At 43.2% G+C, this 21,005-nt stretch overlaps 1 long non-coding RNA gene across 1 annotated transcript; it reads right to left on the bottom strand.

Annotated features, from left to right (window-relative positions):
- Positions 1-1,688: 1,688 nt before the first annotated feature.
- Positions 1,689-20,602, bottom strand: LOC134809810 (uncharacterized). Its single transcript, XR_010156350.1, has 3 exons — positions 20,400-20,602; positions 18,346-18,409; positions 1,689-1,774 (listed from the first exon to the last, which is right to left on the bottom strand). It is a non-coding gene; the product is annotated as an uncharacterized LOC134809810 (long non-coding RNA).
- Between the last annotated feature and the right edge of the window lie 403 nt (positions 20,603-21,005).

The following is a 21,005-nucleotide window of genomic DNA, read 5'->3' on the forward strand; positions in this document are numbered from 1 at the left end:
GCAGCCTTGACCTCCTGGGCTCAAGCAATCCTCCCATCTCAGCTTCCCCAGTAGCTGGCACTACAGACACATGTCACCATACCTCGCTACTTTTTGTATTTTTAGTAGAGACGGGGTTTCACCATGTTGCCCAGGGAGGTCTCAAACTCCTGGGCTCAAGGAATCCACCCACCTCAGCCTCCCAACGGGCTGGGATTACAGGCGTGAGCCACCCCACTCGTCCTCTTACTCACTCCATTTGTGCATGCTTTTTTCAGAATAATGCCATTTCTCCATGAACTATAGCTCTCTATTTCTCTCAAAGTATGACTTTTAGTGTTAACTTCAATTAAGTGCTTGTGCTTTTAAAATATCCTAAAATGAGAACATCTAAGTGTGAGCAAGTAAAGGGAATACATTTGTGCCTAATGAAAAATTAATGTCATAGGTCCAACTTTTTCTCTATGTTATGAAACCTGATAGGGATAGGCCTGGATTACTCTCCCTCACTCTCAGTCAAAATTCCATTGGGACAAATGGAATTCTGCTGACCAACTTAGATCTAGCAAGCAGGGCCAACCCCTGGAGCTGGGGGTAGAAGGGTGATTTCCCAAAGAAAGGAGAATTGGCCGGACGCAGTGGCTCACACCTGTAATCCCAACACTTTGGGAAGCCAAGGTGGGCGGATCACCTGAGGTCAAGAGTTCAATACCAGCCTGGCCAACATTGCTAAAGCCCATCTCCACTAATATTACAAAAGTTAGCTAAGCATGGTGGTAGGTGCCTGTAATCCCAGTTACTCGGGAGGCTGAGGCAGGAGAATTGGTTGAACCCAGGAGGTGGAGGTTGCAGTGAGCCGAGATCACTCCACTGCATGCCAGCCTGGGTGACAGAGCAAGACTCTGTCTCAAAAAAAAAAAAAAAAAAAGAAAGGAGACTTGTCTATATATCTTGCTACTCCTTATTTCAGCTCCTTTTTGACATACTTAGCTCAGTTCATTCATCAATTGTTATTAGTTTTTAAAAATAATTTTCCCTTTCAAATTATAAAAAGAATATATCAAATATGTCAATAATGTCTTTAAAACTCTTACAGAACAATAATTAATGAACAATCCATGTATATATGGAGGGAAACCCTATATATGGTGATATGGTTTGGCTCTGTGTCCTCACCCATATCTCATCTTGTAGCTCCCATAATTCCCACATGCTGTGGGAGAGACCCAATAGGAGATGATTGAATCATGGGGGCAGTCTTTCCCATGCTATTCTTGTGATAGTGCATAAGTCTCATGAGATCTGATGGTTTTTAAAAGGGGAGTTTCCCTCCACAAGCTCTCTTCTCTTGTCTGCCGCCATGTGAGACATGCCTTTCACCTTCTGCCATGATTGTGAGGCCTTCCCAGACACATAAAACTGTAAGTCCAATAAACCTCTTTCTTTTGTAAATTGCCCAGTCTCGGGTATGTCTTTATCAGCAGCTTGAAAACGGACTAATACATATGGGGATATATATCTGACTTATCCAGTCCTTTGCTACCCTAAACAAGACAGTGCTGTACATCATTGTCAAGTCTCCAGGGGGATTTGCATGATTTCTCTGGGAGATGTAAGCAGGACTGCTGCTGGATCATAAGGTTTGTGCATAGTTAATATCACCAGTTACAGCCAGGATGTCTCCAGAATGGCCAAACTAGTCCTGGGTTGATCCATCATTGAAGAGTTCAGCAGCTCCAGATGCCATGAAATTGCCCCACTTTACACTGGAACCATCACGATGGAGGAGCATACACTGTTAGGGACACATAAGCAGACACTGTCAAAGACCAGACCGGACCCCCTTGCATCCATTTTACCAGCTCTCTTCACTCATCTCCAGCTTCAATGTTTTGGGGTTTTTTTGTTGGATTTTGTTTGTTTTTGAAACAGTGTCTCGCTCTTTCACCCAGGCTGGAGTGCAGTGGTATGATCACAGCTCACTACAGCCTCGACCTCCTGGGCTCTAGAAATCCTCCCACCCCAGCCTCCTGAGTAGCTGGGAGTACAGGTGCATGCCACCACACCTGACTTTCTTTTATTTTTTTACTTTTTGTTTTTAGTAGAGAGGGGGGTCTCGCTATGTTACCCAGGCTGGTCTCGAACTCCTGGGCTCAGCAGTGTTTCTACTGCTTAATATTTACACCTGCAACATTCGGTGGCTCGCCCTTGGACACTGGAGCCCACCTAGACTGTAAGAAGAACTGCCTGGGAATTGTATGTCCTCCTCCACCCCCACCACGACCTATAGCCAATGACTTACTGGTGTGGACTTACACCAGCTCTTGTATCTCAAGGTGGGGTAAACACCTTGCACCCTGGAGATCAGGCTGAGTCTGGGACTTCACCTGACATCTCAACTTTACTTAGTTTCTCTCTTTCCTTCCCGCAGCCTACTTCTTCCACTCCCTTACTAATTTCCTCTGGAAGCTGTGCCTTAACAAACCACTTACACCCAAATCCTTGGTTCAAGGTCAGCTTCAGGAAGAATCTGGGCAAAGACACACATTTCTATTTCACTGCTGAACATAAATGACAAATTCCAGACATTGATCATGTTAGATTCTTCAGCATACTAAATTTGGGCTCCTATTTAAAATTACTTTCACTTTCTTTACTGGGCCATCTTAGTATAATATACTAAAATCTCTCCTAATTGACAATCCAAGCTTCCTCCCCCACAGCTGCAGTCCCAGCTGCTGTCAAAGAGCATGGCTTTTCTGTGGGATAGTCACGTCGACCCCTGTAGGAATCCATTTCAGACTCTCAGCGGGTATGACTGTTAGGTGTTTCTGTGTCTCCAAATGTTACTCATGCCAGAAAGCAGCTGCAATTGCCCTTTACAGAACATGCCCCTCTCAAATAGCTGTCACGTGAAAATTTGAGTCATTTATGAAGCTGCAAACCAGTAAGAGAGGTAACAAGATTAAGTCAGGGTGGGCGGGAAAGTGCAGGCAGCAAACACAGGCTGCTCGTCCAAGGAGTGTGACTGTGAGAACACTAGGGAACTCGGGCAGCAGTCAAAGGAAACAGCAGGGGCAAAGGAAGGGTGTATGTATATTCAAGAAAAATACAACCTCAGCGTTTTTAGGACAGAAGAATTGACACCAGTGAAAGGAAAAAATTGTGTAGGGATGAAAATAAAAAGATACTTGATAGGTGAAGTTCCCAGAGAAGGTGAGAGGGGGAGGAAATGGCAGTCTTGGAAAGGAAGAAGGTCTTCACTGATGATCAAAGGTGCCTATGTCTCCAGGCATAGGATTTCCTATGAGTTCCATGTCCTCTGTCTGTATGTTAGGCTTAAGGACAAAGGCCTATTTGTGCCATACATAGAAAAGTGCCTGTATTAGGCCGTTCTCACATCACTATAAAAATACCTGAGACTGGGTAATTTATAAAGAAAAGAGGTTTAATTGCCTCCTGGTTCTGTAGGCTTTACAGGAGATGACATGGTGCTGGCATCTGCTCAGCTTCTAGGGAGGCCTTGGGAAGCTTACAATCAGGGTGGAAGGTGGAGGGGGAGCAGGCATGTCACATGGCAAAAGCAGGGGCAAGGGAGAGACAGTGGGGGGAAGCTCTCTTCACTCATCTCCAATACTTTTAAACAATCAGATTTTGTGATAACTCACTATCATGAAAACAGCACTAAACCATGAGGGATCTGCCTCCATGTACCAAACACCTCTCACCAGGTCTCACTTCCAACATTGGTGATATGGTTTGGCTGTGTCCCCACCCAAATCTCATCTTGAACTGTAGCTCCCATAATCCCCACTTGTCGTGGGAAGGACCTGGTGGGAGGTAATTGAATCATGGGGTCAGGTTTTTCCCAGGCTATTCTCGTGACAGTGAATAAGTCTCATGAGATCTGATGGCTTTATAAAGGGCAGCTCCCTTGCACATGCTCTCTTGCCTGCCACCATGTAAGATGTGCCTTTGTTCCTCCTTTGCCTTCTGCCATGATTGTGAGTCCTCCTCAGCCATGTGGAACTCTGAGTCCATTAAACCTCTTTTTCTTTATAAATTACCCAGTCTCAGGTTTTTCTTCATAGCAGTATGAAAATGAACTAATACAATAAATTGGTACTGGTAGAGTGGGGTACTGCTATAAGAATACCTGAAAATGTGGAAGTGACTTTGGAGCTGGGTAACAGGCAGAGGTTGGAACAGTTTGGAGGGCTCAGAAGAAGACGGAAAAATGTGGGAAAGTTTGGAACTTCCTAGAGACTTGGAGGGCTCAGAAGACAAGAAGATGTGGGAAAGTTTGGAACTTCCTAGAGATTTGTTGAATGGCTTTGACCAAAATGCTGATAGTGAAATGGACTATAAGGTCCTGGCTGAGGTGGTCTCAGATGGAGATGAGGATTGTTGGGAACTGGAGCAAAGTTGACTCTTGCTATGTTTTGGCAAAGAGACTGGCAGTATTTTGCCCCTGCCCTAGAGATCTGCGGAACTTTCAACTTGAGAGAGATGATTTAGGGTATCTGGTGGAAGAAATTTCTAAGCAACAAAGTGTTCAAGAGGTGACTTGGGTGTTACTAAATGCATTCAGTTTTATGTATTCACAAAGATATGGTTTGGAATTGGAACTTGTGTTTAAAAGGGAAGCAGAGGATAAAAGCTTGGAAAATTTGCAGCCTAATGATGCAATAGAAAAGAAAAACCCATTTTCTGAGGAGAAATTCAGGCCTGCTGCAGAAATTTACATAAGTATCAAGGACCCAAGTGTTAATTACAGGACAATGGGGAAAATGTCTCCCAGGCATGTCTGAGGTCTTCACGGCAGCCCCTCCCAATACAAGCAGGGAGGCCTAAGAGGAAAAAATAGTTTTCTGTGCTGGGCCTAAGGCCTTGCTGTTTTGTGCAGTCTTGGGACTTGATGCCCTGTGTCCCAGCTGTGGATAAAAGGGGCCAACGTACAGTTCAAGTCATTGCTTCAGAGGGTGCAAGCCCCAAGCCTTGACAGCTTACACATGGTGTCAGGCCTGCAGGTGAGCACAGGTCAAGAACTGAGGTTTGAGAACCTCCACCTAGATTTCAGAGGATGTATGGAACTCCTGGATGTTCTGGCAGAGGTGTGCTGCTGGGGCAGAGCCCTCATGGAGAACCTCTGCTAGGGCAGTGGGGAAGGGAAATGTGGGGTGGGAGCCCCCACACAGAGTCCTCACTGGAGCACTGTCTAGTGGAGCTGTGAGAAGAGGGCAACTAGCCTCCAGTCCCCAGAATGGTAGATCCACCAACAGCTTGCACTGTGCACCTGGAAAAGCTGCAGACATTCAATGCCAGCAGCCAGGAGAGGGGCTATACTCTGCAAAGCCACAGTGGCAGAGCTGCCTGAGACCATGGGAATCCACCTCTTGCATCAGCATGGCCTGGATGTGAGACATGAAGTCAAAGGAGATCATTTGGAGCTTTAAGATTTGACTGCCCCACTGGATTTCGGACTTAGCCCCTTTGTTTTTGCCAATTTCTCCTGTTTGGAACGAGTGTATTTACCCAATGCCTGTACCCCACTGTATCTAGGAAGTAACTAACTTGCTTTTGATTTTACAGGCTCTTAGGCAGAAGGGACTTGCCTTGTCTCAGATGAGACTTTGGACTGTGGACTTTTGAGTTAATGCTGAAATGAGTTAAGACTTTGGGGGACTGTTGAAAAGACATAATCAGTTTTAAAATTTGAGGACATGAGATTTTGGAGGGTCCCAGGGTGGAATCATATGGTTTGGGTCTGTCCCCACCAAAATCTCATCTTGAACTGTAGCCCTCATAATCCCCACATGTCATGGGCAGGACCTGGTGGGAGGTAATCGAATCATGGGGGCAGGTTTTTCCCTTGCTATTCTCGTGATAGTTCATAAGGCTTATGAGATCTGATGGTTTTATAAAGGGCAGTTCCCCCACACATGCTTTCTTGCCTGCCACCATGTGAGATGTGCTTTTGCTCCTCCCTTGCCTTCGGCCATGATTGTGAGACTTCCCCAACCATGTGGAACCATGAGTCCGTTCAACCTCTTTTTCTTTATACCCAGTCTCAGATATTTCTTCATAGCAGTATGAAAATGGACTAATACAATTGGGAATTACAATTCAGCATGAGATTTGGGCACAGACAAATATCTAAACTATATCAGTGCCTTTTTAAATAGTGCCTTATAGGAGCATCCTGGAAAGATAACCATCCAATGCACCAGTATGAACACTTTACCTTGGCCACCATCTAGCCAGGGGAACTAGGGGAAGACTCACCTAGGGCTGGAGTCAGAAGGCATCTCAGTCATGCTCAAGGCTATTTTTGTGTACCAGTGGAAACATAACTGTGCAGATTTTTTCTATAAGGAATATTCATTGCTCTGGCAGTCAAATACACACACACACATTTTATATACATATATATGTGTATATATATATATATATAATTTTTTATGATAATGGTGTTTAAACTTCCTCAGTTTAACAGTTGACTATACACTATATACCCAAGTTAAATCAAAATCTTTTCTTTATATATGTATGCTTTCTTAGAGAACCAATCAGAGAAAATACATTTCCAAGAAGCTGAAGGTGTATACTATCTGCATATATCCCTTAATCTTTTATTTGACAGATATGTCCTAATCTCAAAGCTGTTCCACATTAAAGAGTCTTTCTAAGTGTTCCAAATCTATCAGTTAGGGTTGCTGCAGGAGATGAAGCCCCAGGGCAGTCTAACGTGCCTATCTTCCACTCCTGTGTATGTCTACGGAAAATCTATAAAATAGTAGCTTGTCCCAGCCTGGGCAACATGGTGAAACCCACCTCTACCAAAAAAATATAAAAATTAGCCTGACATGTTCATGCATGCCTGCAGTCTCAGCTACTCAGGCGGCTGAGGTTGGAGGATTGCTTGAACCCTGGAGGCAGAGGTTGCAGTGAGCCAAGATCGTGCCACTTGCACTCCAGCTAGGTGACAGAGAGAGACCCTGTTTCAAAAAAAAAAAAAATAGTAGACTGTTTTCTAACTCCTTCCTTCCCCTCCCACACACCTCCACCAAGTGCTAGATTCCAAATATACTTGGCCTCAATATTCATCAGGCAGAAGGGATTCTGAGTTCACCACTTTCTCTACATTGTCCCCCTATTTCTCAGATCCAGTATCATTTTAAATATCCAACAATTACAATATGAATTGCAAAACTCCTTGGACTTGGTTAGGTGGTATAGCCACTCATTTTTGTAATCAGCCCAGAATTTCAGGTCTTTTTCAATCAAAATATAGAAGGATCATGGGAGCTTAATACTCTACTGAACCATGAATTGGTTGAGGCAAAATAATGGCATTACCTCTGACCATGCGTGAGATCACTCGTCATTTCACCAGGTTGTTGCAGAATACTCCAAAGACTATTCTCTGGTTATGCTCATGAACTCTCATCCAGAAATTACGCTGCATGGTGTACAATCCTACAAGATTTTGCCTCTGTCGATCACACAGTATGCAACAAGTTAAAGGTGGTTGTCCTGATTTCAGCTCTTTCCTTGGAGAGATCTTATTTGACCCTACAATCTAAACTAGCCACCGAGTCACCCTATCATACCACTCTGTTTAAATTCTCTGCATAGGCTGAGCGTGGTGGCTTACACCTGTAATCCCAGCACTTTGGGAGGCCAAGGTGGGTGGATCACGAGGTCAGGAGTTCAAGACCAGCCTAGCCAACATAGTGAAACCCCATCTCTACTAAAAATACAAAAAGAAAATTAGCCTGGTGTGGTGGCAGGTGCCTGTAGTCCCAGCTACTTGGGAGGCTGAGGCAGGAGAAGCACTTGAAACTGGGAGGCGGAGGTTGCCGTGAGCCAAGATTGCACCACTGCACTCCAGCCTGGGTGACACAGTGAGACTCTGTCTCAAAAAAAAAAATTATCTGCATAGCACATGCTGCTAAATGATATTTTTCTTGCTCATTTAATTGTTTGTCTAGTGCTTGTGTCCTTCCACTAGGTAAAGGACCGGCTTTATCTTATTTATTGTGATATTCCTAGTGCCTAGAATAATTCTGGATGCCACGTAGTAAGCCCCCAATATGTATATGTTAAGTGAACTAAATCAAGGTGTTACAATAGGAAATGGCAAAGGTTGCCTAGAACTTCCATGAGGCTACATTTAATGGTCAGAGAAAGCCTCCCTGAGGAGGTGATGTTTGGGGGAAACCTATGTAATGACATTTAGGTAAGAGTATAAGGGTTTGAATATTATGCTGACCTGCATATTTTAGTTTTCATATGAAATTGTTTTTTAAACAAAGGCCATTATAACTATTCTAAGAATGACCAGAAAAACTGTGAGATTGGCCAAGATTCCAACAGAACAGGTATAGGACCTAGACCTTCAGTGTGGGTTTAAAAGTGATAATAAGAAAAATCATCTTAAATGCCTCTCTAAACATTTTTCCTTTCAGTAATCCAGAGATTTTTTAATCCCTAAAACCCTATCCACCATTAAGATTTGAGAGGAGAGGACAGAGGAAACACCCAGAACAACAAAGTCGTCAGTGGAGGATTTCAAAACCAATGATGAAAGAAGTATCTACCAGATTGAGGAGAGGGCACACACCCCTCCTGAGCAGCAGGAGAGCTTAGCAGGGAGCAAAGTGCACGCCCTGCCTGTATTCTTTAGGATCTCAGTGGTCCCACTCTGGACCCCTAAGATTTAGCCAGTGGAGGGGTTGAATGTGGAGCCAGAAATGAGGCAGAGAAGAGAGATAAGCTAGAAACCTCAAACTGGCGAGTTGTGCCCTGGGTGGAAAAAGGCCCTCAGGCACTGCAATTCCTGTCTGGGACAGAGGGCAGACCACCACATCACACATAGTGCCTGCTGGCCTAAACCAGCATGTGTGTTTGCAGTGGAGGAGAAAGAAGCATGAGTTGTTAGAGGGGACTGTATTAGCCATCCTCAAGTTTACTACACTTTCCCTTGCAGTATAGAAAAGAGCTAGAAGCTCCTACTTGTTCCTAGAGAAAGTCATAGAAGCTAGCCAAGAGTCAGGAATCTATGAACTTGCCTTTGGGTCACTGCAGAGAGAGATGAGATGACACTGAAGGCCTTGGGTTACACAGGTAGGCCAGAAAGCTAATGGAGGACAAAACTGACATTTTATCAGCAGACACAGTGAGGATAGAAGTCAAGTGAGGTGAGTACATATCTTAGCTGGTGATCAACAGGGAAACGAGAGAACCACATCACTTGGGTAAGGAGCCCTTCCCCAAAGCCGGAAGGTAAATAAGCTTCCTTCTGCACCCAGACACCATCTTGGGCATAAGAAAAAGGAAGGAAGACCCTTCAGAAAATAAAACAGCTCCAAAAGGGAGTTTGGATTTTAAATTGCTTAAATATGATTATATATGCAACCACAAAAATAAAGCAGTTAAATTGGAATAGGTTCATTTACCTTCAAATCACACACTTTAAAAAAAATAGTTTTCTAAAATCATTGGGAATTTAAGTAGCTCCAGTGTTAGCTGAGGTCAGTTATAGAAATGCAGACACTAGGCTTGTTGCAGACTCACTCCAGGTTAATTCAATTTGGGCCTTACTCTGTATAAAGCGCAAGTGTCTTTATACTTCTACTCTGTATAAAACGCAAGTGTCCACTTCAGTTTGAGATGCTCAAGCTTGCTCAGTTCAACTCACCACCCTCCTGACTAGGTGTCCAAGGAGTCCTTTGGTCTTATGGTTGTCCTGGAGACCAAAGTAGGTTACAAATCAGAGTGTAGCTTCCTCTGATTGCTGCAGAGTAAAGGAAAGAGGACTCAGCTGGGCACCCACAGTGGCTGTTGTTCACCTGCAGGATGCTTAAGGCCAGCACCGAAGCTCCCAATACAGACCAGGACCATCAGGGTGGGTCGTGGAACTTCTCTGGCAGTGACCTCCCTGCTAGCCCTTGTGTTCACTTCCACACATACACTTCTCCCCCCTTCCTCAGCCAATTTAACCTACGTCCCCTTTCTCCTGTTGCCGCTGCAGAAAAATTCTATTTTCTCTTTTTCTGACACAGTAGCTATTAATGGCTAACAGGAATGATAATCCATTAAACCTGGACCCCAGAGCATTGATTCCTTTCCTCAAGGTCAGGAAGAGCTTTCTCCAGAAACAGTATTTCCAGATCTCCCATTTCTGAAAGAGAAGGGAGAGGTTTGCTTTCCATGCTAAAGAAGGTTGCCCAAACATTCACTACTACCGTCCTCCTATGCGCAACAAGACAAATGACTTCCAGAGAGACAGAGAGAGAGAGAAAGAAGAAAGAAAGATAAAGAAAGCAAGCTTGAAGGAAGGAGGAAGGAAGGAAGGAAGGAAGGAGGAAGGAGGAAGGAAGGAAGGGAGGGAGGGAGGGAAAGGAAGGAAGAAAAGAAAGAAGGGAAGACAAAGAGAGAAAGAAAAAAGAGAGAGAAAGAAAGAAAGAAAGAAAGGAAGGAAAAGAAAGAAAGAGAAAAAAGAAAGAAAAGAAGGAGGAGGAGGAGGGAAGGAAGGAAGGAAGGAAGGAGACAAACCCAAGATGAGTTTGGGGGCCAAAATAGATTATCTCCAGTAAAACAAGGTAGTTAACCAAAAAAGAGAAAATAAGGCATTCAGACAAACAGGGGCCCCAACCCAGGAAAGAGACAAAGAGACTTCCCAGAATAAGAATGAAGAGAAGGCCCGGCATGACAGCTGACAGCCACAGGCCTAGAGAACCCAGTCTAGACTGCAGCAGGAGGGCAGAAAGCTCTGGAAGAGAGGTTTGGTCTCCAGGAGGAAATAGAATTAGTAGATTACATAATATTGTCCAAATTATGACATTGCTGTATTTGCGGTAATCAGAGAAGGGAAAGTGTGTGTGTCTGTGTATGTGTGTATCTCTGTGTGTGTCTATGTGAGAGTGTGTGTGTGTGTGTGTGTGTAAGGGGGCAAGAAAGAGACATACAGAGAGAGACATTAGAGAGAAGGAGAAAGATTGAGGTAAGACCCCATCTACTCTGAAAAGAAGCTAGTGTCTGAAATTGATAAATCCAGGGAAATGGCAGCATAGACATGTTGTTCAAAAACATGGCGTTAAACACCAACATAAGCAGTTGGACAGCTGAAAGTGGTTGCCTCAGGGGAGCAGGCATCAGGAGAAGTGAAGGATGAGCGAGGGCTTCTGTTTTTCATTTAAGCTGTGGAAGATTAAAGATGGCCACAAATGACACCCTTCACATGGAGAGATGGAGCTCATCTTCCCTCCCCAAGAATTTGGGCTGGCCTCTACTACTTACAAATAATGTACTAGTGGACAGGACAGTTTCCCATGATCAGTCTTGCTTTTTAAGAGGATTAGAACCTTCTACCGTGGTCTCTTGAATCCATGAATCATAATTCCAGAAGACCAAACACATTGCTCGAGAAAACACATGGAGAGGCCCTGAGACTGCAGAAAAAGAGAGAGAGAACTAGCTCAGCCCAAACTTCTGGCCACCTCACCAAGACAGCAGGCATGTGAACAAAGCTACCTTGGACCCACCAGACCAGGCCAGCCACCAGCTGAAACATACCGTGTCAATGCCATGTGGAACAGAGAAGTCACTCAGCCAAGCCCTGCCTGAATTCCTGATCTGTAAAATCATGAGGTATAATAAAATTGTTGTTGGTTTCACCCAGTGCATATCAGGGTGGTTTGCCATGCAGCAATAGACAATTGGGACATTAGTCTGTTCATACTTAGTAGTAATAAGTCTTCATCACTAATTTTGAACTATGTACATGTATAAATGTTTTCTGAGATAGAGTCTTGCTCTGTTGCCCAGGCTGGAATGCAGTGGCACAATCACAGCTCACTGCAACCTCGACCTCCTGAGTTCAAACGCTCCTCCTTCCTCAGCTTCACAGATAGCTGAGACCACAGGTGCACACCACTGCACTTTGGTAATTTTAATTTTCATAAAAATAAAAATTAATTAAAAATAGCTTCATCTTATTAAGATTGATGAAGTGTATTAATGTCAATTTCACGGTTGTGATACGGTACAATAGTGTAGAAGACTGGGGAAACTGTGTGCAGGGCATATGGAATCTCTGTATTATTTCTTACAACTGCATGAAAATCTACAATTATCTCAAAACTAAAAGTTACAAAAAATTTGAATAGTTTAATGTTTGTATCTTGTCACATTAGCATATATTTAACAAAAATGGTATTATTCTTTATGTATTATTCTATATTTTCCACTTAATATATGGAATGTTGTCAGCACTTATACATCTAAATGTTGTATAAGCCTGTTGCCCTCATTTAAGTATACATCTTATACATCCTATACACGTACTTATACATCTAAGTACTGACCACACTTAGATTGACTTCAGGCCGGGCACAGTGGCTTATGCCTGTAATCCCAGCACTTTGGAAGGCCAAGGCGGGCACATAACCTGAGGTCAGGAGTTCGAGACCAGCCTGGCCAACATGGTGAAACTCCATCTCAACTAAAAATACAAAAATTAGCCAGGTGTGGTGGTGTGTGCCTATAATCCAGCTACTCAGGAGTCTGAGGCAGGAGAATCGCTTGAACCCGGGAGGCGGAGGTTGCAGTGATCCGAGATTGCACCATTGCACTCCAGCCTGGGCAACAGAACAAGACTCTGTCTCAAAAAAAAAAAACAAAAAAGAAATTGACTTCAGCGGCTGCCTCACTGACTTTAATGGCTGCCTAATATTCCACTGTATGGATTTACTATAATTTATTTGACTAGTGCCTTACTAATGGATATTTAGATTATTTCCTTTTCCAGATACTATGTGCTCTATTGAGATCAAAGAGTTCTGAGTTCTCTTTGAGTCATAAAAACAGAGGCCAGGCTATGTAGCAACATCCTGTACTCTAAACCAAAAAAAACATTTCCACCATCCTTATGATAGTCCCTTTCTTGTGTTTACATCTTCCATAAGGCGTTACAGATCATCTTAGTTCTTTTAAATCCAGGTAAGTCTTCATATTTATCTACAGTTATCTGGGTAGCGGACTATACTTCAAACTGCAGGATGTCAGGGAAAAAATAATAAATTAAAACTCAGAGCTCCAGCCCTGAGTCATCCTGTCTGATGGAGTTTCATAAAAAGTTAAATCAGTAAAGAATACAAATATATAAAAGAAAGAACTGATCTTCAAAACAGGTCTAAAATCTCAATGCATTTAATATCCATCCTCTCAAAGTAATCATTTAATCTGATAAGCAAGTTTTACATTAATGATATCAAGATCAAATTCATGGGTGTTCTAGATAGATACATCCATGAATTTCTGTCCAAGAATAAGTCATTCTGCCTTCTAAAGACTGTAGGCTTTTTAAGAAAATGGATTTGAAGTGTGTTATTCATTAATTCACTCATTCATTCAACAAATATTTAAATGTCAGGGCCAATGATTAAAAACAGACTGAGGCAGCTGTCACCATGGAGGAGTTCAGACTCTAGTGGAGGGACCAAGACCTAAGTAAGTAAGTTACTAAGACAAGTATAAACAATGTGGCAGAGAATAATAAAAATAAGCACATAAGCTGGGTGCGATGGCTCACACCTGTAATCCCAGCACTTTGGGAGGCCAAGGTGAGCAGATTGCTTGAGCCCAGGAGTTCGAGACCAGCTTGGGCAACGTAGTGAAACCCATCTCTATGAAAAATACAAAAATTATTTGGGCATGGTGGTGCCTATAGTCCCAGTTACTTGGGTGGCTGAGATGGGAGAATATCTTGAACCCAGCACCTTGAGGCTGCAGTGAGCCATGATCAAACCACTGTACTCCAGCCTGGGCAACAGAGTAAGACCCTATCTCAAAGTAAATAAATGAATAAACAAATAAGCACATGGTAGCACAGGCTGCCCCCTCAAGGCTCTTCTGCAGGAAATTAACAAAATTGTTGAGTAGGGATAAGCATCATCCCTGTGAAAAGAGAGGTCAATCAGGTGGGGTGCAGAATGGGCCAACTTCCAGAAACAAGCAGAGGGTTAAGCATAGCTTGCCGGTGGGTCAGGGATAGCTCTACAAGCAGTTACACTCTGCCCAAGCATAAAATGGAAGCATGGAGTAGCATGAGAGAGGCTAGGGCCAAATTATACAGGGCTGTGTGCTTTTCTAAAGAGTTTGAAGTTTATCCATAAAGCAAACAGAATCCAATGAAGAAGACCTTTGCTTAGGGTGAACATACGTCCCAGCATGGCCAAGGTTGTTCCAGTTCATGCCTGTTGCCTTCATGTAAGTATTAATAGTGTTCACTTTCACATTCAGAGGTTTCCTGTTCATCCTAGTTATGTTAGGTCTACTTCCAGTGGAACTTAGGTCATTGAAAATCTGCTTAAGAAGGCAGTAGCTGAAAATGGAAAGAAAGAAAAACACTCTTTGCCACCTTCAAAGAGTTTGATCAATACTAAATTAAATAGTGGAAAATCAAGTGCAAAATTTTTATCAAATACAACCAGTAGCATTTTTATAGAGTTTTTTTGTAATGGGAAATTCAAAAATATAGATTCTAAAAACAATTTTTTATGTTTCTTTTGTAAGAGTTTTTTTGAAATGGTACATGTTGTCTATAAAAGGAATGCATAAACATGGTAAAAATATGTATATATATTTTATAAAAGGAAAAATTAAAGTCTGTCTTCCCTCCCCAACTCTGGCCCACCATATGAATTAATCATTTTACTAAACTGAACTGGAGGAAGAGACAAAAACCTTGAAATGATGATCAGTTAGGTTTGGGGTTAGACTAAACTGGACATTTTAGCATCCAGGAACATGATTTTCTAATACCTGAAAGTGGCAGGAAAGGGTTGGGATCTGCCGGGGTTACTCTTAAAGAGTACAGAGGATGAACCTAATTAGGTAACATCAGAGAACAGCTCTTTTTATTCCTTTCCTACTGCCTTCAAACATTCCTGTAATAACCATATTCTCTCATTTCTGTATTTGAAGGTTTGGCATCTAGGCCTTGCTGACCTGGGATGGGAGTGCCCCTCCCAGATTTTGCCATATCTAGAGATAATAAAGAACTTCCCTGAAAGCATGCCTTCCATATGCAACCAACCCAGAGCCCCTGCCCCTAATCACTTCCTTTATTGAACTCTTGTAATCACCTTGCCCGCTGCCTAGACAGAGCTGATTTATCAAGACAGGGGAATTGCAATAGAGAAAGAGTAATTCACACAGAGTGGGCTGTGTGGAGACAGGAATTTTATTATTACTAAAATCAGTTCTCCCCCAGGATTTGGGGAGCAGAGTTTTTGTTTGTTTGTTTGTTTGTTTGTTTTTGAGACAGAGTCTCACTCTGTAGCCCAGGCTGGAGTGCAGTGGCTCTGTCTTGGCTCACTGCAACCTCCAACCCTCAGGTTCAAGCAATTCTCCTGCCTCAGCCTCCTGAGTAGCTGGGATTACAGGCATGCGCCACCATGCCCGGCTAGTTTTTGTATTTTTAGTAGAGACAGGGTTTCACTATGTTGGTCAGGTTGGTCTCAAACTCCTGACTTCATGAACCGCCCGCCTCAGTCTTCCAAAGTGTTAGGATTACAGGTGTGAGCCACTGCACCTGGCCGGGGAGCAGAGTTTTTAAGGGTAATTTGGTGGGTGGGGGAAGGCCAATGAGTCGGGAGTGCTGATTGGTTGGATCAGAGATGAAACCCTAGGGAATTGAAGCTGTCTTCTTGTGCTGAGTCAGTTAGTGGGTGAGGGCCACAGATCAGATGAGCCGGTTTATCGATCTGGGTGGTGCCAGCTGATCTGTCAAGTGCAGGGTCTGCAAAATTTCTCAAGCACTGATCTTAGGAGCAGTTTAGGGAGGGTCAGAATCTTGTAGCCTCCAGCTGCATGATTCCTAAACCATAATTTCTAATCTTGTGGCTTGGGAGTCCTACAAAGGCAATCTAGTCCCCCAGCAAGAAGGAAGTCTGCTTTGGGAAACGGCTGTTATCATCTTTGTTTTAAACCGTAAACTATAAACTAAGCTCCTCCCAAAGTTAGTTCAGCATACCTTCAGGAATGAACGAGGACAGCTTAAAGTTTAGAAGCAAGATGGAGTCAGTTAGGTTAAATCTCTGTCACTGTCTCAGTCATAATTTTGCAAAGGCAGTTTCACTCTCACACTCAGGGCCACTATTCCTCTGCCCTAATTACCCCAGGGCCAAAAACCAGACAACCAAAGACAGCCCCTAGGCCCCAGAGCCCACCACTTTATTTAAACTAGCCAATCCAAACACACCTGCTGACCTTGCCTCACCCATTCCTTCCTGTGGAAATCACAGTGAAGGCTCCTACCCATTTTCCCTTCCCTCTCTCAGCTTCCCGGCCAATGCTGGTGCTTCCCCAGGTGGCCCCCCCATGGCATGACATGCCCTCTTCTCTTGGGATCTGTGAGTATAACAAGCCATCTTCTCAATCACCCTCATCTCCTAATCTGTTGGCCTTACCATACCTGAATAATAATAAAACCTACATTTTTTTAAAAAATGCTTCATCAGACTTACCCTCTGTACTCTTTAAGGGTAACCCAAGCAGATGCTGCCACTTTCAGATATTAGAAAAGTCATGTTCTTAGATGTTAAAATGTCCAGTTCAGTCTAACCAAAATCCTACCATCATTTCAAGGCTCTTTTCCTTCCTCCAGTTCAGGCCTGACCCACACTCAGGACAGCAGTGGAGAAAGATGGAATGATCTTTCTCTTTCCAATTTTCTTCCCTTCTTACTGCAGGATCATCTGATGCAGACGAAGGGAAAGGAGGTATCAGAGGAGAAAGGAGCAAAGGAATTTTCACTTAGGTCATGTTGGTGGTTCTCCTTTGGCCAACAATAGTTGCCCGGGCCCTTTAATGTGGCAGGTGTTCATTGACAGCGTTGATGAACAAAAGCCACACACAAAGCTGCAGAGATCTCCAAATTGCACCTTTTCCTGACATGAACAATGCACTTAAATCACCTTCCAGGTGTTATCTCATCACCACCCCCACCCAACTCTATCCTCTGGCAGTACACCCCATGGCCTCTTCCTGCCAAGGCCTCCTCACTCAGGAAGACAAAGATCTTTCAAGCAGACTTGAGCCTTGCCACCTGCCTGGCATCCATTTAGCCCTTGATGCCCTGTCCTCTAAATGCGGCTTTCCCTCATAGCTGCCCTCAGCTGCCAGAGGAAACTTCAGTCAGCCTCTCCTTGTCTTTAAAATTATCGAGGTGACCAATAAGCACCGGTCTCTGGAGTCACGCATGCTCCCAAACTCCAGGAAAGCACTCCCACAACTTTATTTAAACTATTTAAAGAAGAAAACCCTCCCAATAATTCTCTCACCAAACTGTACTCCAGTTCCATGGAGCTGTGACTCCACAACTCAGAGAGCATCCATCAAGGATGGTTCTAGGCTTGATGATGGCAGGGGAAGTCCCTTGGAGATTCCGTCATCACAATCATGTGTCCTTCCACAAATAGCCTTCTGTGAAGTAAGCTGTTGCGGGCAATGGTAGCTGTGCCAGTCTGGCTGCCCAGTAGCCAATCCTTAGCAAATAGTGAATCTCTAACACTTCTCTTTAGAATGTGGGGATACTTGGGTCAGGCACGGTGGCTCGTGCCTGTAATCACAGCACTTTGGGAGGCCGAGGCGGGTGGATCACCTGAGCTCAAGGAGTTCAAGACCAGCCTGGCCAACATGGCAAAACACCATCTCTACTAAAAATACAAAAAAAATGAGCCGGGCATGGTGGCAGGCACCTGTAATCCCAGCTACTAGGGAGGCTGAGGCAGGAGAATCACTTGAACCCAGGAGGCAGAAGTTGCAGTGAGCCGAGATCGCGCCACTGCACTCCAGCCTGGGCGACAAAGGAAGACTCCACCAAAAAAAAAAAAAAAAAAAAAGAATGTGGGGATACTTTAACCATTTTCCTCTGCTTTGAGAGTTTAGCTAAAATTCTGAACCAATGGGAAATTTCCTTTGTATATCTTGTTATAACAGAAATGAGTTACCCACTTTGGAAGTAGCCACAAAGTCTATAACACTCAGAGTAAAATCGAAGCCACTGGACAAAATGCCAGTCATAAAGATCCAGAAGTGTGCCTGCAGTATCAATGCTTCTACTCCCAGAAAGTAGATAAGACTGGGATGGAGAGGATGTAAAAGAAAGCAGAAGGGCCTATCAGAAATGTGAGGAAGAACTGGACAAAACCCAAGGAAAGGGTAGAGGAAGACCTTTCCTTCCCAATAAAAAGAATGGAGTGGAACCTGACTCAACCCAAGCTGTCACTCACGTTAACATCCAAGGAGCATTTACCACCCATCGTCAATGAGTATTTAGTTTGAGAAAATGCTCACCAATCTCTGGAAACTTGACATGTTGTGAGATTGTTCTGGTGGAGGATGTCCAGGTTCTTGGCATCTTGAACAAAACGCACAAATGAAGCATGGAAAGAATGAAGCAACAAAAGCAAAGATTTACTGAAAACAAAAGTACACTCCACAGGATGGGAGCGGGCCTGAGCAAGTAGCTCAAGAGCCCAGTTACAGAATTTTCCGGGGTTTATATACACTCTAGAGGTTTCCACTGTTTACTTGGTGTGTGCCCTATGTAAATGAAGAAGCTAAAGTGAAGTTACAAAGTTATTTACTTGGTGTATGCCCTATATAAATGAAGAGGATATTTCCTATCATAGCTAAAGTGTTTCATTTGATTTAGTTCTAGGAAGTCCTTAGGTTCCCTGCCTCCAGGCCCTATTCTCTTGCCTCAGGATGACAGTATCACAATGGGAAAGCCTCATCTTCTGACCAAGACAGGACCAGGCAGAACTCTCTAGAAACTGCAGTACAAACCAGAAGGGCAGTGTGGGCCTTGCTTCATTTTGTATTTGGACTATGCATGACATAAAGTTTTTTTTACCTTCTAATTGTCTTCCTTTTATTATTTTGATGACTATAGAGAAATACACTTTCAGGATATTAAGATGCTCTGTGTTCTTAATTACACAAGTTGGGGATGGACACCATTTTTTAAAAGATGTTCTTTACAGAGCCTGTGCTTCCTGTTCTATTATGTGCTATTATCGCATTTTGTGCTTTCAAGGAAAGCAGTTGCAGGATGACTCCTGGCCTCAAGTGATCTTCCCACTTCTGCCTCCCAAAGTGCTGGGATTACAGGCATGAATCCCAAATGTAGCTGCAGGATGGCTGCAACTGATTTCCACTGAACTCCTGGTTTCTGTTTCTGAATGCTGTATCTTTTTAAGTTCTTTATTTTTTTTCTAGTAAACATCCCTGGGTAATTTTTTTAATGGAAAAAAAGACTTTATTTTGAAAATATTGGAAAATGTCTTTATTTTTTCCCTGTACTGGATTGATAGTTTTGCTGGGTAACAAATTCTAGGTACAGAGTCATTTTCTATCAAAAGTTTGAAAGTATTGCTTGTGTCCTCAGTATCCATATTTGTTGATGAGACATTTAACAATCACATTTTTATTTAAAATGGTATGTTCTTTTATTCTCTCTTCACACATCTGTGATTTTTCTCTTTGTCCTTGGAATTTTGTGACTTATTTGTGCCACCTGACAAGCTCCCTAAAGTGCTTTTATTTAGTTATTTTTTTTAGAGACAGGGTCTCACTCTTTTACCCAGGCTGGAGTGCAGTGTCACAATCATAGTTCAGTGTAACCTTGGACTCCTGGGCTCAAGCAATCCTCCCACCTTAGCCTCACTGAGTGGCTAGGACTACAGGCACATGCCACCATGTCCAGCTAAGTTTTTTTTCATTTTTGTAGAAACGAGGTCTCGCTATGTTGCAGTTTGGTCTCAAACTCCTGGCCTCAAATGACCCTCCCACCTCTGCTTCCCAAAGTGCTGGGATTACAGGAATGAAACCCAAATGTAGTATTTCTATCATACAAGATTGTAACTTCACCTTCCTGACATTATGACTTGGGGAATCTAACTCATGACAAAGCCCATAGTTATTTGATACTCCCATTGTCAGGCACTCAATTTCTGCTGTGGTAGCATTCTAGAAGCTGTTTTTCAAATGGTGAGTACCTCTCTGATACGCTAATTTGTGCTCATTCTAGATGTCTTTACTGCATACCTCTTACTGGGGCTTTCCAGAAACTGCACATCATCCCTACCTAGCATGATTACTCCTAATTCCATTGGATATGCCTGGTCTTCTGGCCTAAGCAGTAAAGTAGCTTGCACTACAGGCTGCACCTGCTTCTGAGCCTTCTTTGAGCTCCACTCAAAATAGTCTCCCAACTTACCTAAGAAATTAGTCAAAGCAGTATTCTGAAGTAGAATATGTACTGTCACTACAGTCCAAAGAGGCCCATTGCTACTGTGCTCTTTTTTGGGGGTGAAAAGTTTGAAGTACAAAAACATTTGCTTTACCTTAAAGGGGATATCCCTGCATAGCCCAAACCATTGAGTCCCTAAAATCTTCATAAGTATGGCAGACCCCTAAATCATTGTAGGATTTATCTCTCAGGCTATGACTCAAGACCCATGGGTCTTGCCAAGGTATCCAGAATACTTCCCACTTCCTTGCACCAACACAATTAACATGATGTCATCAATATAATAAATACTATGATGCTCTGTGGAATGTTAAGATACACAAAGTTCCTTCCTACTATACTGTGACAAAAACCTGAAGAGTTAACATAACCTTGCAGCATGGAATATATTTTGCTATCTTTTCTGCATAAATGTCCTCTGCTTTGATCCTCTTTCCAGATGGGAAAAGAAAACATTTGCCAGACCAACAACTGAAACTGCCATTGCAAAATTATAACTGAGACAGTGAAAGAGGTCTGACCTAACCAACTCCATCTTGCTTCTAACCTCCAAGCTGTCCTTGTTCGTTCCTGGGTGTAGGCTGATCTAACTTTGGGAGAAACTTAGTTTACAATTTAGAACAAAGATGATAACAGCCTTCTCCCAAAACAAATCCCCTTCTTTCCTGGGAACTAGACTGCCTTTGTAGGACTAACGAAT

Source organism: Pan troglodytes, chromosome 3 (genome assembly GCF_028858775.2).
Source record: "Pan troglodytes isolate AG18354 chromosome 3, NHGRI_mPanTro3-v2.0_pri, whole genome shotgun sequence".
In the NCBI taxonomy this organism is placed as follows: domain Eukaryota; kingdom Metazoa; phylum Chordata; class Mammalia; order Primates; family Hominidae; genus Pan; species Pan troglodytes.